This window comes from Seriola aureovittata, chromosome 9 (genome assembly GCF_021018895.1).
Source record: "Seriola aureovittata isolate HTS-2021-v1 ecotype China chromosome 9, ASM2101889v1, whole genome shotgun sequence".
Classification (NCBI taxonomy): Eukaryota; Metazoa; Chordata; class Actinopteri; order Carangiformes; family Carangidae; genus Seriola; species Seriola aureovittata.
The window spans coordinates 25405272-25421001 of record NC_079372.1 but is presented as its reverse complement, the minus strand read 5'-3'; positions in this window follow the sequence as shown (position 1 = coordinate 25421001).

The window sequence follows — 15730 nt, the reverse complement described above, 5'->3', positions numbered from 1 at the left end:
TTCTTAGTATAGTTAGGCATGAAGTATCATAAAATGTAATAGTATAGTAAGGCCTAAAAGTGTCAACAAACATCATACTATAGTATGTTATAAAAATGAAAAAATGTCATAGTATAATATGGCATAACAACAAGAAACAATGTCATAGTAAGGCACAAAAATGTCAAATGTCATAGTATAATATGGTATCAAAATGTCATAGTATAGTAAGGCATAAAAATGAAAAAATGTCATAAAAGTGTCAACAAAGGTCATAGTATAGTAAGGTATAAAAGTGTCAAAAAAAAGTCATTGTATAATATTGCATTACATTTTGATAAAACGTCATAGTATAGTAAGGTATAAAAATATGAAAAAATGTCTTAGTAATGTATGGTATCAAGCTGTCCTAGTATAGTAGGGCCTAAAAATGTAAAAAAAAATCATAATTTAATAAGGCCTAAAAATGTAAAAAAACCTCATAGTATAGCATGGCATAAAAATGAAGAAATGTCATAGTATAGTATAAAAATATGAAAAAATGTCTTAGTAATGTATGGTATCAAGCTGTCATAGTATAGTAAGGTCTAAAAATTTCAGAAAACATATTTTAGTAAGGCCTAAAAATGTCAAAAAACGTCATAGTATAGTAAGGTTTAAAAATATGAAAAAATGTCATAGTATAAAAATATGAAAAAATGTCTTAGTAATGTATGGTATCAAGCTGTCCTAGTATAGTAGGGCCTAAAAATGTCAAAAAAATCATAATTTAATAAGGCCTAAAAATGTCAAAAAACGTCATAGTATAATAAAGTATAAAATATGAATAAATGTCTTGGTAATGTATGGTATCAAGCTGTCATAGTATAGTAAGGTCTAAAAATGTCAAAAAACATCATAGTTTAGTAAGGCCTAAAAATGTCAAAAAACGTCATAGTATAGCATGGCATAAAAATGAAAAAAATGTCATAGTATAGTAAGGTATAAAAATATGAAAAAATGTCTTAGTAATGTATGGTATCAAGCTGTCATAGTATAGTAAGGTTTAAAAATGTCAAAAAACATCATAGTTTAGTGAGGTCTAAAAATGTCAAAAAACATCATAGTTTAGTGAGGTCTAAAAATGTCAAAAAACGTCATAGTATAGCATGGCATAACAATGAAAAAAATGTCATAGTATAGTAAGGTATAAAAATATGAAAAAATGTCTTAGTAATGTATGGTATCAAGCTGTCCTAGTATAGTAGGGCCTAAAAATATTTTAAAAAACTCATAATTTAATAAGGTCTAAAAATGTCAAAAAACATCATAATTTAATAAGGCCTAAAAATGTCAAAAAACGTCATAGTATAGTATGGCATAAAAATGAAAAAATGTCATAGTTTAGTAAGGTATAAAAATGTCAAAAAACGTCTTAATAATGTATGGCATCAAGCTGTCATGGTAAGGTTTAAAAATGTCAAAAAACATCATAGTTTGGTAAGGCCTAAAAATGTCAAAAAACGTCATAGTATAGCATGGCATAAAAATGAAAAAATGTCATAGTATAATAAAGTATAAAAATATGAAAAAATGTCTTAGTAATGTATGGTATCAAGCTGTCATAGTATAGTAAGGTCTAAAAATGTCAAAAAACATCATAATTTAATAAGGCCTAAAAATGTCAAAAAACGTCATAGTATAGTATGGCATAAAAATGAAAAAATGTCATAGTATAGTAAGGTATAAAAATATAAAAAATGTCTTAGTAATGTATGGTATCAAGCTGTCCTAGTATAGTAAGGTCTAAAAATGTCAAAAAACATCATAATTTAATAAGGCCTAAAAATGTCAAAAACCGTCATAGTATAGCATGGCATAAAAATGAAAAAATGTCATAGTTTAGTAAGGTATAAAAATGTCAAAAAACGTCTTAATAATGTATGGCATCAAGCTGTCATGGTAAGGTTTAAAAATGTCAAAAAACATCATAGTTTGGTAAGGCCTAAAAATGTCAAAAAACATCATAATTTAATAAGGCCTAAAAATGTCAAAAAACGTCATAGTATAGTATGGCATAAAAATGAAAAAAGGTCATAGTTTAGTAAGGTATAAAAATGTCAAAAAACGTCTTAATAATGTATGGCATCAAGCTGTCATGGTAAGGTTTAAAAATGTCAAAAAACATCATAGTTTGGTAAGGCCTAAAAATGTCAAAAAACGTCATAGTATAGCATGGCATAAAAATGAAAAAATGTCATAGTATAATAAAGTATAAAAATATGAAAAAATGTCTTAGTAATGTATGGTATCAAGCTGTCATAGTATAGTAAGGTCTAAAAATGTCAAAAAACATCATAATTTAATAAGGCCTAAAAATGTCAAAAAACGTCATAGTATAGTATGGCATAAAAATGAAAAAATGTCATAGTATAATAAAGTATAAAATATGAATAAATGTCTTAGTAATGTATGGTATCAAGATGTCATAGTATAGTAAGGTTTAAAAATGTCAAAAAACATCATAATTTAATAAGGCCTAAAAATGTCAAAAACCGTCATAGTATAGCATGGCATAAAAATGAAAAAATGTCATAGTATAATAAAGTATAAAAATATGAAAAAATGTCTTAGTAATGTATGGTATCAAGCTGTCCTAGTATAGTAGGGCCTAAAAATATTTAAAAAACTCATAATTTAATAAGGCCTAAAAATGTCAAAAAACGTCATAGTTTAGCATGGCATAAAAATGAAAAAATGTCATAGTATAATAAAGTATAAAAATATGAAAAAATGTCTTAGTAATGTATGGTATCAAGCTGTCATAGTATAGTAAGGTCTAAAAATGTCAGAAAACATAGTTTAGTAAGGCCTAAAAATGTCAAAAAACGTCATAGTATAGTAAGGTATAAAAATATGAAAAAATGTCAAAGTATAGTATAAAAATATGAAAAAATGTCTTAGTAATGTATGGTATCAAGCTGTCATAGTATGATGAGGTGTAAAAGCGTCAAAAAACATCATAGTTTAGTAAGACCTAAAAATGTCAAAAAACGTCATAGTATGGCATAAAAACGAAAAAATGTCATAGTATAGTAAGGTATAAAAATATGAAAAAATGTCTTAGTAATGTATGGTATCAAGCTGTCCTAGTATAGTAAGGTCTAAAAATGTCAAAAAACATCATAATTTAATAAGGCCTAAAAATGTCAAAAAACGTCATAGTATAGTATGGCATAAAAATGAAAAAATGTCATAGTATAATAAAGTATAAAAATGTCAAAAAACGTCTTAATAATGTATGGTATCAAGCTGTCATAGTATAGTAAGGTTTAAAAATGTCAAAAAACATCATAGTTTAGTAAGGCCTAAAAATGTCAAAAAACGTCATAGTATAGCATCGCATAAAAATGAAAAAAATATCTTAGTATAGTAAGGTATAAAAATATGAAAAAATGTCTTAGTAATGTATGGTATCAAGCTGTCCTAGTATAGTAGGGCCTAAAAATGACAAAAAAATCATAATTTGATAAGGCCTAAAAATGTCAAAAAACGTCATAGTATAGTATGGCATAAAAATGAAAAAATGTCATAGTATAATAAAGTATAAAATATGAATAAATGTCTTAGTAATGTATGGTATCAAGCTGTCATAGTATAGTAAGGTTTAAAAATGTCAAAAAACATCATAGTTTAGTAAGGCCTAAAAATGTCAAAAAACGTCATAGTATAGCATGGCATAAAAATGAAAAAAATGTCATAGTATAGTAAGGTATAAAAATATGAAAAAATTTCTTAATAATGTATGGTATCAAGCTGTCATAGTATAGTAAGGTTTAAAAATGTCAAAAAACATCATAGTTTAGTGAGGTCTAAAAATGTCAAAAAACATCATAATTTAATAAGGCCTAAAAATGTCAAAAAACGTCATAGTATAGTATGGCATAAAAATGAAAAAATGTCATAGTTTAGTAAGATATAAAACTGTCAACAAACGTCTTAATAATGTATGGCATCAAGCTGTCATGGTAAGGTTTAAAAATGTCAAAAAACATCATAGTTTGGTAAGGCCTAAAAATGTCAAAAAACGTCATATTATAGCATGGCATAAAAATGAAAAAAATGTCATAGTATAATAAGGTATAAAAATATGAAAAAATGTCTTAGTAATGTATGGTATCAAGCTGTCCTAGTATAGTAGGGCCTAAAAATATTTAAAAAACTCATAATTTAATAAGGCCTAAAAATGTCAAAAAACGTCATAGTTTAGCATGGCATAAAAATGAAAAAATGTCATAGTATAATAAAGTATAAAAATATGAAAAAATGTCTTAGTAATGTATGGTATCAAGCTGTCATAGTATAGTAAGGTCTAAAAATGTCAGAAAACATAGTTTAGTAAGGCCTAAAAATGTCAAAAAACGTCATAGTATAGCATGGCATGAAAATGAAAAAATGTCATAGTATAGTAAGGTATAAAAATATGAAAAAATGTCTTAGTAATGTATGGTATCAAGCTGTCCTAGTATAGTAAGGTCTAAAAATGTCAAAAAACATCATAATTTAATAAGGCCTAAAAATGTCAAAAAACGTCATAGTATAGTATGGCATAAAAATGAAAAAATGTCATAGTATAATAAAGTATAAAAATGTCAAAAAACGTCTTAATAATGTATGGTATCAAGCTGTCCTAGTATAGTAAGGTCTAAAAATGTCAAAAAACATCATAATTTAATAAGGCCTAAAAATGTCAAAAAACGTCATAGTATAGTATGGCATAAAAATGAAAAAATGTCATAGTATAATAAAGTATAAAAATGTCAAAAAACGTCTTAATAATGTATGGTATCAAGCTGTCATAGTATAGTAAGGTTTAAAAATGTCAAAAAACATCATAGTTTAGTAAGGCCTAAAAATGTCAAAAAACGTCATAGTATAGCATGGCATAAAAATGAAAAAAATATCTTAGTATAGTAAGGTATAAAAATATGAAAAAATGTCTTAGTAATGTATGGTATCAAGCTGTCCTAGTATAGTAGGGCCTAAAAATGACAAAAAAATCATAATTTGATAAGGCCTAAAAATGTCAAAAAACGTCACAGTATAGTATGGCATAAAAATGAAAAAATGTCATAGTATAATAAAGTATAAAATATGAATAAATGTCTTAGTAATGTATGGTATCAAGCTGTCATAGTATAGTAAGGTTTAAAAATGTCAAAAAACATCATAGTTTAGTAAGGCCTAAAAATGTCAAAAAACGTCATAGTATAGCATGGCATAAAAATGAAAAAAATGTCATAGTATAGTAAGGTATAAAAATATGAAAAAATTTCTTAATAATGTATGGTATCAAGCTGTCATAGTATAGTAAGGTTTAAAAATGTCAAAAAACATCATAGTTTAGTGAGGTCTAAAAATGTCAAAAAACATCATAATTTAATAAGGCCTAAAAATGTCAAAAAACGTCATAGTATAGTATGGCATAAAAATGAAAAAATGTCATAGTTTAGTAAGATATAAAACTGTCAACAAACGTCTTAATAATGTATGGCATCAAGCTGTCATGGTAAGGTTTAAAAATGTCAAAAAACATCATAGTTTGGTAAGGCCTAAAAATGTCAAAAAACGTCATAGTATAGCATGGCATAAAAATGAAAAAAATGTCATAGTATAATAAGGTATAAAAATATGAAAAAATGTCTTAGTAATGTATGGTATCAAGCTGTCCTAGTATAGTAGGGCCTAAAAATATTTAAAAAACTCATAATTTAATAAGGCCTAAAAATGTCAAAAAACGTCATAGTATAGCATGGCATAAAAATAAAAAATGTCATAGTATAATAAAGTATAAAAATATGAAAAAATGTCTTAGTAATGTATGGTATCAAGCTGTCATAGTATAGTAAGGTCTAAAAATGTCAAAAAACATAATTTAATAAGGCCTAAAAATGTCAAAAAACGTCATAGTATAGTATGGCATAAAAATGAAAAAATGTCATAGTATAATAAAGTATAAAATATGAATAAATGTCTTAGTAATGTATGGTATCAAGATGTCATAGTATAGTAAGGTTTAAAAATGTCAAAAAACATCATAGTTTAGTAAGGCCTAAAAATGTCAAAAAAACGTCATAGTATAGCATGGCATGAAAATGAAAAAAATGTCATAGTATAGTAAGGTATAAAAATATGAAAAAATGTCTTAGTAATGTATGGTATCAAGCTGTCATAGTATAGTAAGGTCTAAAAATGTCAAAAAACATCATAATTTAATGAGGCCTAAACATGTCAAAAAACGTCATAGTATAGTATGGCATAAAAATGAATAAATGTCATAGTATAATAAAGTATAAAAATATGAAAAAATGTCTTAGTAATGTATGGTATCAAGCTGTCATAGTATAGTAAGGTTTAAAAATGTCAAAAAACATCATAGTTTAGTGAGGTCTAAAAATGTCAAAAAACGTCATAGTATAGCATGGCATAACAATGAAAAAAATGTCATAGTATAGTAAGGTATAAAAATATGAAAAAATGTCTTAGTAATGTATGGTATCAAGCTGTCCTAGTATAGTAGGGCCTAAAAATGTAAAAAAAAATCATAATTTAATAAGGCCTAAAAATGTCAAAAAACGTCATAGTATAGTAAGGTATAAAAATATGAAAAAATGTCAAAGTATAGTATAAAAATATGAAAAAATGTCTTAGTAATGTATGGTATCAAGCTGTCATAGTATGATGAGGTGTAAAAACGTCAAAAAACATCATAGTTTAGTAAGACCTAAAAATGTCAAAAAACGTCATAGTATGGCATAAAAACGAAAAAATGTCATAGTATAATAAAGTATAAAAATGTCAAAAAACGTCTTAATAATGTATGGTATTAAGCTGTCATAGTATAGTAAGGTTTAAAAATGTCAAAAAACATCATAGTTTAGTGAGGTCTAAAAATGTCAAAAAACGTCATAGTATAGCATGGCATAACAATGAAAAAAATGTCATAGTATAGTAAGGTATAAAAATATGAAAAAATGTCTTAGTAATGTATGGTATCAAGCTGTCCTAGTATAGTAGGCCTAAAAATGTCAAAAAAAATCATAATTTAATAAGGCCTAAAAATGTCAAAAAACGTCATAGTATAGTATGGCATAAAAATGAAAGAATGTCATAGTATAATAAAGTATAAAATATGAATAAATGTCTTAGTAATGTATGGTATCAAGCTGTCATAGTATAGTAAGGTTTAAAAATGTCAAAAAACATCATAGTTTAGTAAGGCCTAAAAATGTCAAAAAACGTCATAGTATAGTAAGGTATAAAAATATGAAAAAATGTCTTAGTAATGTATGGTATCAAGCTGTCATAGTATAGTAAGGTCTAAAAATGTCAAAAAACATCATAATTTAATAAGGCCTAAAAATGTCAAAAAACGTCATAGTATAGCATGGCATAAAAATGAAAAAATGTCATAGTATAATAAAGTATAAAAATATGAAAAAATGTCTTAGTAATGTATGGTATCAAGCTGTCATAGTATAGTAAGGTCTAAAAATGTCAAAAAACATCATAATTTAATAAGGCCTAAAAATGTCAAAAACCGTCATAGTATAGCATGGCATAAAAATGAAAAAATGTCATAGTATAATAAAGTATAAAAATATGAAAAAATGTCTTAGTAATGTATGGTATCAAGCTGTCCTAGTATAGTAGGGCCTAAAAATATTTAAAAAACTCATAATTTAATAAGGCCTAAAAATGTCAAAAAACGTCATAGTTTAGCATGGCATAAAAATGAAAAAATGTCATAGTATAATAAAGTATAAAAATATGAAAAAATGTCTTAGTAATGTATGGTATCAAGCTGTCATAGTATAGTAAGGTCTAAAAATGTCAGAAAACATAGTTTAGTAAGGCCTAAAAATGTCAAAAAACGTCATAGTATAGTAAGGTATAAAAATGAAAAAAATGTCATAGTATAGTAAGGTATAAAAATATGAAAAAATGTCTTAGTAATGTATGGTATCAAGCTGTCCTAGTATAGTAGGGCCTAAAAATGTAAAAAAAATCATAATTTAATAAGGCCTAAAAATGTCAAAAAACGTCATAGTATAGTATGGCATAAAAATGAAAAAATGTCATAGTATAATAAAGTATAAAATATGAATAAATGTCTTAGTAATGTATGGTATCAAGCTGTCATAGTATAGTAAGGTTTAAAAATGTCAAAAAACATCATAGTTTAGTAAGGCCTAAAAATGTCAAAAAACGTCATAGTATAGTATGGCATAAAAATGAAAAAATGTCATAGTATAATAAAGTATAAAATATGAAAAAATGTCTTAGTAATGTATGGTATCAAGCTGTCCTAGTATAGTAGGGCCTAAAAATGTAAAAAAAAATCATAATTTAATAAGGCCTAAAAATGTCAAAAAACGTCATAGTATAGTATGGCATAAAAATGAAAAAATGTCATAGTATAATAAAGTATAAAAATATGAAAAAATGTCTTAGTAATGTATGGTATGAAGCTGTCCTAGTAAAGTAAGGTTTAAAAATGTCAAAAAACATCATAGTTTGGTAAGGCCTAAAAATGTCAAAAAACGTCATAGTATAGCATGGCATAAAAATGAAAAAATGTCATAGTATAGTAAGGTATAAAAATATGAAAAAATGTCTTAGTAATGTATGGTATCAAGCTGTCATAGTATAGTAAGGTCTAAAAATGTCAAAAAACATCATAATTTAATAAGGCCTAAAAATGTCAAAACGTCATAGTATAGTATGGCATAAAAATGAAAAAATGTCACAGTATAATAAAGTATAAAAATGTCAAAAAACGTCTTAATAATGTATGGTATCAAGCTGTCATAGTATAGTAAGGTTTAAAAATGTCAAAAAACATCATAGTTTAGTGAGGTCTAAAAATGTCAAAAAACGTCATAGTATAGTAAGGTATAAAAATGAAAAAAATGTCATAGTATAGTAAGGTATAAAAATATGAAAAAATGTTTTAGTAATGTATGGTATCAAGCTGTCCTAGTATAGTAGGGCCTAAAAATGTAAAAAAAATCATAATTTAATAAGGCCTAAAAATGTCAAAAAACGTCATAGTATAGTATGGCATAAAAATGAAAAAATGTCATAGTATAATAAAGTATAAAATATGAATAAATGTCTTAGTAATGTATGGTATCAAGCTGTCATAGTTTAGTAAGGCCTAAAAATGTCAAAAAACGTCATAGTATAGCATGGCATAAAAATGAAAAAAATGTCATAGTATAGTAAGGTATAAAAATATGAAAAAATGTCTTAGTAATGTATGGTATCAAGCTGTCATAGTATAGTAAGGTATAAAAATGTCAAAAAACATCATAATTTAATAAGGCCTAAAAATGTCAAAAAACGTCATAGTATAGTATGGCATAAAAATGAAAAAATGTCATAGTATAATAAAGTATAAAATATGAATAAATGTCTTAGTAATGTATGGTATCAAGCTGTCATAGTATAGTAAGGTTTAAAAATGTCAAAAAACATCATAGTTTAGTAGGGCCTAAAAATGTCAAAAAACGTCATAGCATAGCATGGCATAAAAATGAAAAAATGTCATAGTATAATAAAGTATAAAAATATGAAAAAATGTCTTATTAATGTATGGTATCAAGCTGTCCTAGTATAGTAGGGCCTAAAAATATTTAAAAAACTCATAATTTAATAAGGCCTAAAAATGTCAAAAAACGTCATAGTATAGCATGGCATAAAAATGAAAAAATGTCACAGTATAATAAAGTTTAAAAATGTCAAAAAACGTCTTAATGTATGGTATCAAGCTGTCATAGTATAGTAAGGTTTAAAAATGTCAAAAAACATCATAGTTTAGTGAGGTCTAAAAATGTCAAAAAACGTCATAGTATAGTAAGGTATAAAAATGAAAAAAATGTCATAGTATAGTAAGGTATAAAAATATGAAAAAATGTTTTAGTAATGTATGGTATCAAGCTGTCCTAGTATAGTAGGGCCTAAAAATGTAAAAAAAATCATAATTTAATAAGGCCTAAAAATGTCAAAAAACGTCATAGTATAGTATGGCATAAAAATGAAAAAATGTCATAGTATAATAAAGTATAAAATATGAATAAATGTCTTAGTAATGTATGGTATCAAGCTGTCATAGTTTAGTAAGGCCTAAAAATGTCAAAAAACGTCATAGTATAGCATGGCATAAAAATGAAAAAAATGTCATAGTATAGTAAGGTATAAAAATATGAAAAAATGTCTTAGTAATGTATGGTATCAAGCTGTCATAGTATAGTAAGGTATAAAAATGTCAAAAACATCATAATTTAATAAGGCCTAAAAATGTCAAAAAACGTCATAGTATAGTATGGCATAAAAATGAAAAAATGTCATAGTATAATAAAGTATAAAATATGAATAAATGTCTTAGTAATGTATGGTATCAAGCTGTCATAGTATAGTAAGGTTTAAAAATGTCAAAAAACGTCATAGTATAGTAGGGCTAAAAATGTCAAAAAACGTCATAGCATAGCATGGCATAAAAATGAAAAAATGTCATAGTATAATAAAGTATAAAAATTATGAAAAAATGTCTTAGTAATGTATGGTATCAAGCTGTCCTAGTATAGTAGGGCCTAAAAATATTTAAAAAACTCATAATTTAATAAGGCCTAAAAATGTCAAAAAACGTCATAGTATAGCATGGCATAAAAATGAAAAAATGTCATAGTATAATAAAGTATAAAAATATGAAAAAATGTCTTATTAATGTATGGTATCAAGCTGTCCTAGTATAGTAGGGCCTAAAAATATTTAAAAAACTCATAATTTAATAAGGCCTAAAAATGTCAAAAAACGTCATAGTATAGCATGGCATAAAAATGAAAAAATGTCATAGTATAATAAAGTATAAAAATATGAAAAAATGGCTTAGTAATGTATGGTATCAAGCTGTCATAGTATAGTAAGGTTTAAAAATGTCAAAAAACATCATAGTTTAGTAAGGCCTAAAAATGTCAAAAAACGTCATAGTATAGCATGGCATAAAAATGAAAAAAATGTCATAGTATAGTAGGGTATAAAAATATGAAAAAATGTCTTAGTAATGTATGGTATCAAGCTGTCATAGTATAGTAAGGTCTAAAAATGTCAAAAAAAACATCATAATTTAATAAGGCCTAAAAATGTCAAAAAACGTCATAGTATAGCATGGCATAAAAATGAAAAAAATGTCATAGTATAGTAAGGTATAAAAACATGAAAAAATTTCTTAATAATGTATGGTATCAAGCTGTCATAGTATAGTAAGGTCTAAAAATGTCAAAAAACATCATAATTTAATAAGGCCTAAAAATGTCAAAAAACGTCATAGTATAGTATGGCATAAAAATGAAAAAATGTCATAGTATAATAAAGTATAAAAATGTCAAAAAACGTCTTCATAATGTATGGTATTAAGCTGTCATAGTATAGTAAGGTTTAAAAATGTCAAAAAACATAGTTTAGTGAGGTCTAAAAATGTCAAAAAACGTCATAGTATAGTATGGCATAACAATGAAAAAAATGTCATAGTATAGTAAGGTATAAAAATATGAAAAAATGTCTTAGTAATGTATGGTATCAAGCTGTCATAGTATAGTAAGGTATAAAAATGTCAAAAACATCATAATTTAATAAGGCCTAAAAATGTCAAAAAACGTCATAGTATAGTATGGCATAAAAATGAAAAAATGTCATAGTATAATAAAGTATAAAATATGAATAAATGTCTTAGTAATGTATGGTATCAAGCTGTCATAGTATAGTAAGGTTTAAAAATGTCAAAAAACATCATAGTTTAGTAGGGCCTAAAAATGTCAAAAAACGTCATAGCATAGCATGGCATAAAAATGAAAAAATGTCATAGTATAATAAAGTATAAAAATTATGAAAAAATGTCTTAGTAATGTATGGTATCAAGCTGTCCTAGTATAGTAGGGCCTAAAAATATTTAAAAAACTCATAATTTAATAAGGCCTAAAAATGTCAAAAAACGTCATAGTATAGCATGGCATAAAAATGAAAAAATGTCATAGTATAATAAAGTATAAAAATATGAAAAAATGTCTTATTAATGTATGGTATCAAGCTGTCCTAGTATAGTAGGGCCTAAAAATATTTAAAAAACTCATAATTTAATAAGGCCTAAAAATGTCAAAAAACGTCATAGTATAGCATGGCATAAAAATGAAAAAATGTCATAGTATAATAAAGTATAAAAATATGAAAAAATGGCTTAGTAATGTATGGTATCAAGCTGTCATAGTATAGTAAGGTTTAAAAATGTCAAAAAACATCATAGTTTAGTAAGGCCTAAAAATGTCAAAAAACGTCATAGTATAGCATGGCATAAAAATGAAAAAAATGTCATAGTATAGTAGGGTATAAAAATATGAAAAAATGTCTTAGTAATGTATGGTATCAAGCTGTCATAGTATAGTAAGGTTTAAAAATGTCAAAAAACATCATAGTTTAGTAAGGCCTAAAAATGTCAAAAAACGTCATAGTATAGCATGGCATAAAAATGAAAAAAATGTCATAGTATAGTAAGGTATAAAAATATGAAAAAATTTCTTAATAATGTATGGTATCAAGCTGTCATAGTATAGTAAGGTCTAAAAATGTCAAAAAACATCATAATTTAATAAGGCCTAAAAATGTCAAAAAACGTCATAGTATAGTATGGCATAAAAATGAAAAAATGTCATAGTATAATAAAGTATAAAAATGTCAAAAAACGTCTTAATAATGTATGGTATTAAGCTGTCATAGTATAGTAAGGTTTAAAAATGTCAAAAAACATCATAGTTTAGTGAGGTCTAAAAATGTCAAAAAACGTCATAGTATAGCATGGCATAACAATGAAAAAATGTCATAGTATAGTAAGGTATAAAAATATGAAAAAATGTCTTAGTAATGTATGGTATCAAGCTGTCCTAGTATAGTAGGGCCTAAAAATGTCAAAAAAAATCATAATTTAATAAGGCCTAAAAATGTCAAAAAACGTCATAGTATAGTATGGCATAAAAATGAAAAAATGTCATAGTATAATAAAATATAAAAATATGAATAAATGTCTTAATAATGTATGGTATCAAGCTGTCATAGTATAGTAAGGTCTAAAAATGTCAAAAAAACATCATAATTTAATAAGGCCTAAAAATGTCAAAAAACGTCATAGTATAGTATGGCATAAAAATGAAAAAATGTCATAGTATAATAAAGTATAAAAATGTCAAAAAACGTCTTAATAATGTATGGTATTAAGCTGTCATAGTATAGTAAGGTTTAAAAATGTCAAAAAACATCATAGTTTAGTGAGGTCTAAAAATGTCAAAAAACGTCATAGTATAGCATGGCATAACAATGAAAAAAATGTCATAGTATAGTAAGGTATAAAAATATGAAAAAATGTCTTAGTAATGTATGGTATCAAGCTGTCCTAGTATAGTAGGGCCTAAAAATGTAAAAAAAAATCATAATTTAATAAGGCCTAAAAATGTCAAAAAACGTCATAGTATAGTATGGCATAAAAATGAAAAAATGTCATAGTATAATAAAGTATAAAAATATGAAAAAATGTCTTAGTAATGTATGGTATCAAGCTGTCCTAGTATAGTAGGGCCTAAAAATGTCAAAAAAAATCATAATTTAATAAGGCCTAAAAATGTCAAAAAACATCATAGTATAGTATGGCATAAAAATGAAAAAATGTCATAGTATAATAAAGTATAAAATATGAATAAATGTCTTAGTAATGTATGGTATCAAGCTGTCATAGTATAGTAAGGTTTAAAAATGTCAAAAAACATCATAGTTTAGTAAGGCCTAAAAATGTCAAAAAACGTCATAGTATAGCATGGCATAAAAATGAAAAAAATGTCATAGTATAGTAAGGTATAAAAATATGAAAAAATGTCTTAGTAATGTATGGTATCAAGCTGTTCTAGTATAGTAAGGTCTAAAAATGTCAAAAAACATAATAATTTAATAAGGCCTAAAAATGTCAAAAAACGTCATAGTATAGTATGGCATAAAAATGAAAAAATGTCATAGTATAATAAAGTATGAAATATGAATAAATGTCTTAGTAATGTATGGTATCAAGCTGTCATAGTATAGTAAGGTCTAAAAATGTCAAAAAACATCATAATTTAATAAGGCCTAAAAATGTCAAAACGTCATAGTATAGTATGGCATAAAAATGAAAAAATGTCACAGTATAATAAAGTATAAAATATGAATAAATGTCTTAGTAATGTATGGTATCAAGCTGTCATAGTATAGTAAGGTCTAAAAATGTCAAAAAACATCATAATTTAATAAGGCCTAAAAATGTCAAAACGTCATAGTATAGTATGGCATAAAAATGAAAAAATGTCACAGTATAATAAAGTATAAAATATGAATAAATGTCTTAGTAATGTATGGTATCAAGCTGTCATAGTATAGTAAGGTTTAAAAATGTCAAAAAACATCATAGTTTAGTGAGGTCTAAAAATGTCAAAAAACGTCATAGTATAGTATGGCATAAAAATGAAAAAATGTCATAGTATAATAAAGTATAAAATATGAAAAAATTTCTTAGTAATGTATGGTATCAAGCTGTCCTAGTATAGTAGGGCCTAAAAATGTAAAAAAAAATCAGAATTTAATAAGGCCTAAAAATGTCAAAAAACGTCTAGTATAGTATGGCATAAAAATGAAAAAATGTCATAGTATAATAAAGTATAAAAATATGAAAAAATGTCTTAGTAATGTATGGTATCAAGCTGTCCTAGTAAAGTAAGGTTTAAAAATGTCAAAAAACATCATAGTTTGGTAAGGCCTAAAAATGTCAAAAAACGTCATAGTATAGCATGGCATAAAAATGAAAAAATGTCATAGTATAGTAAGGTATAAAAATATGAAAAAATGTCTTAGTAATGTATGGTATCAAGCTGTCATAGTATAGTAAGGTCTAAAAATGTCAAAAAACATCATAATTTAATAAGGCCTAAAAATGTCAAAAAACGTCATAGTATAGTATGGCATAAAAATGAAAAAATGTCACAGTATAATAAAGTATAAAAATGTCAAAAAACGTCTTAATAATGTATGGTCTCAAGCTGTCATAGTATAGTAAGGTCTAAAAATGTCAAAAAACATCATAATTTAATAAGGCCTAAAAATGTCAAAAAACGTCATAGTATAGTAAGGTATAAAAATGAAAAAAATGTCATAGTATAGTAAGGTATAAAAATATGAAAAAATGTCTTAGTAATGTATGGTATCAAGCTGTCCTAGTATAGTAGGGCCTAAAAATGTAAAAAAAAATCATAATTTAATAAGGCCTAAAAATGTCAAAAAACGTCATAGTATAGTATGGCATAAAAATGAAAAAATGTCATAGTATAATAAAGTATAAAATATGAATAAATGTTTTAGTAATGTATGGTATCAAGCTGTCATAGTTTAGTAAGGCCTAAAAATGTCAAAAAACGTCATAGTATAGCATGGCATAAAAATGAAAAAAATGTCATAGTATAGTAAGGTATAAAAATATGAAAAAATGTCTTAGTAATGTATGGTATCAAGCTGTCATAGTATAGTAAGGTCTAAAAATGTCAAAAAACATCATAATTTAATAAGGCCTAAAAATGTCAAAAAACGTCATAGTATAGCATGGCATAGAAATGAAAAAATGTCATAGTATAATAAAGTATAAAAATAT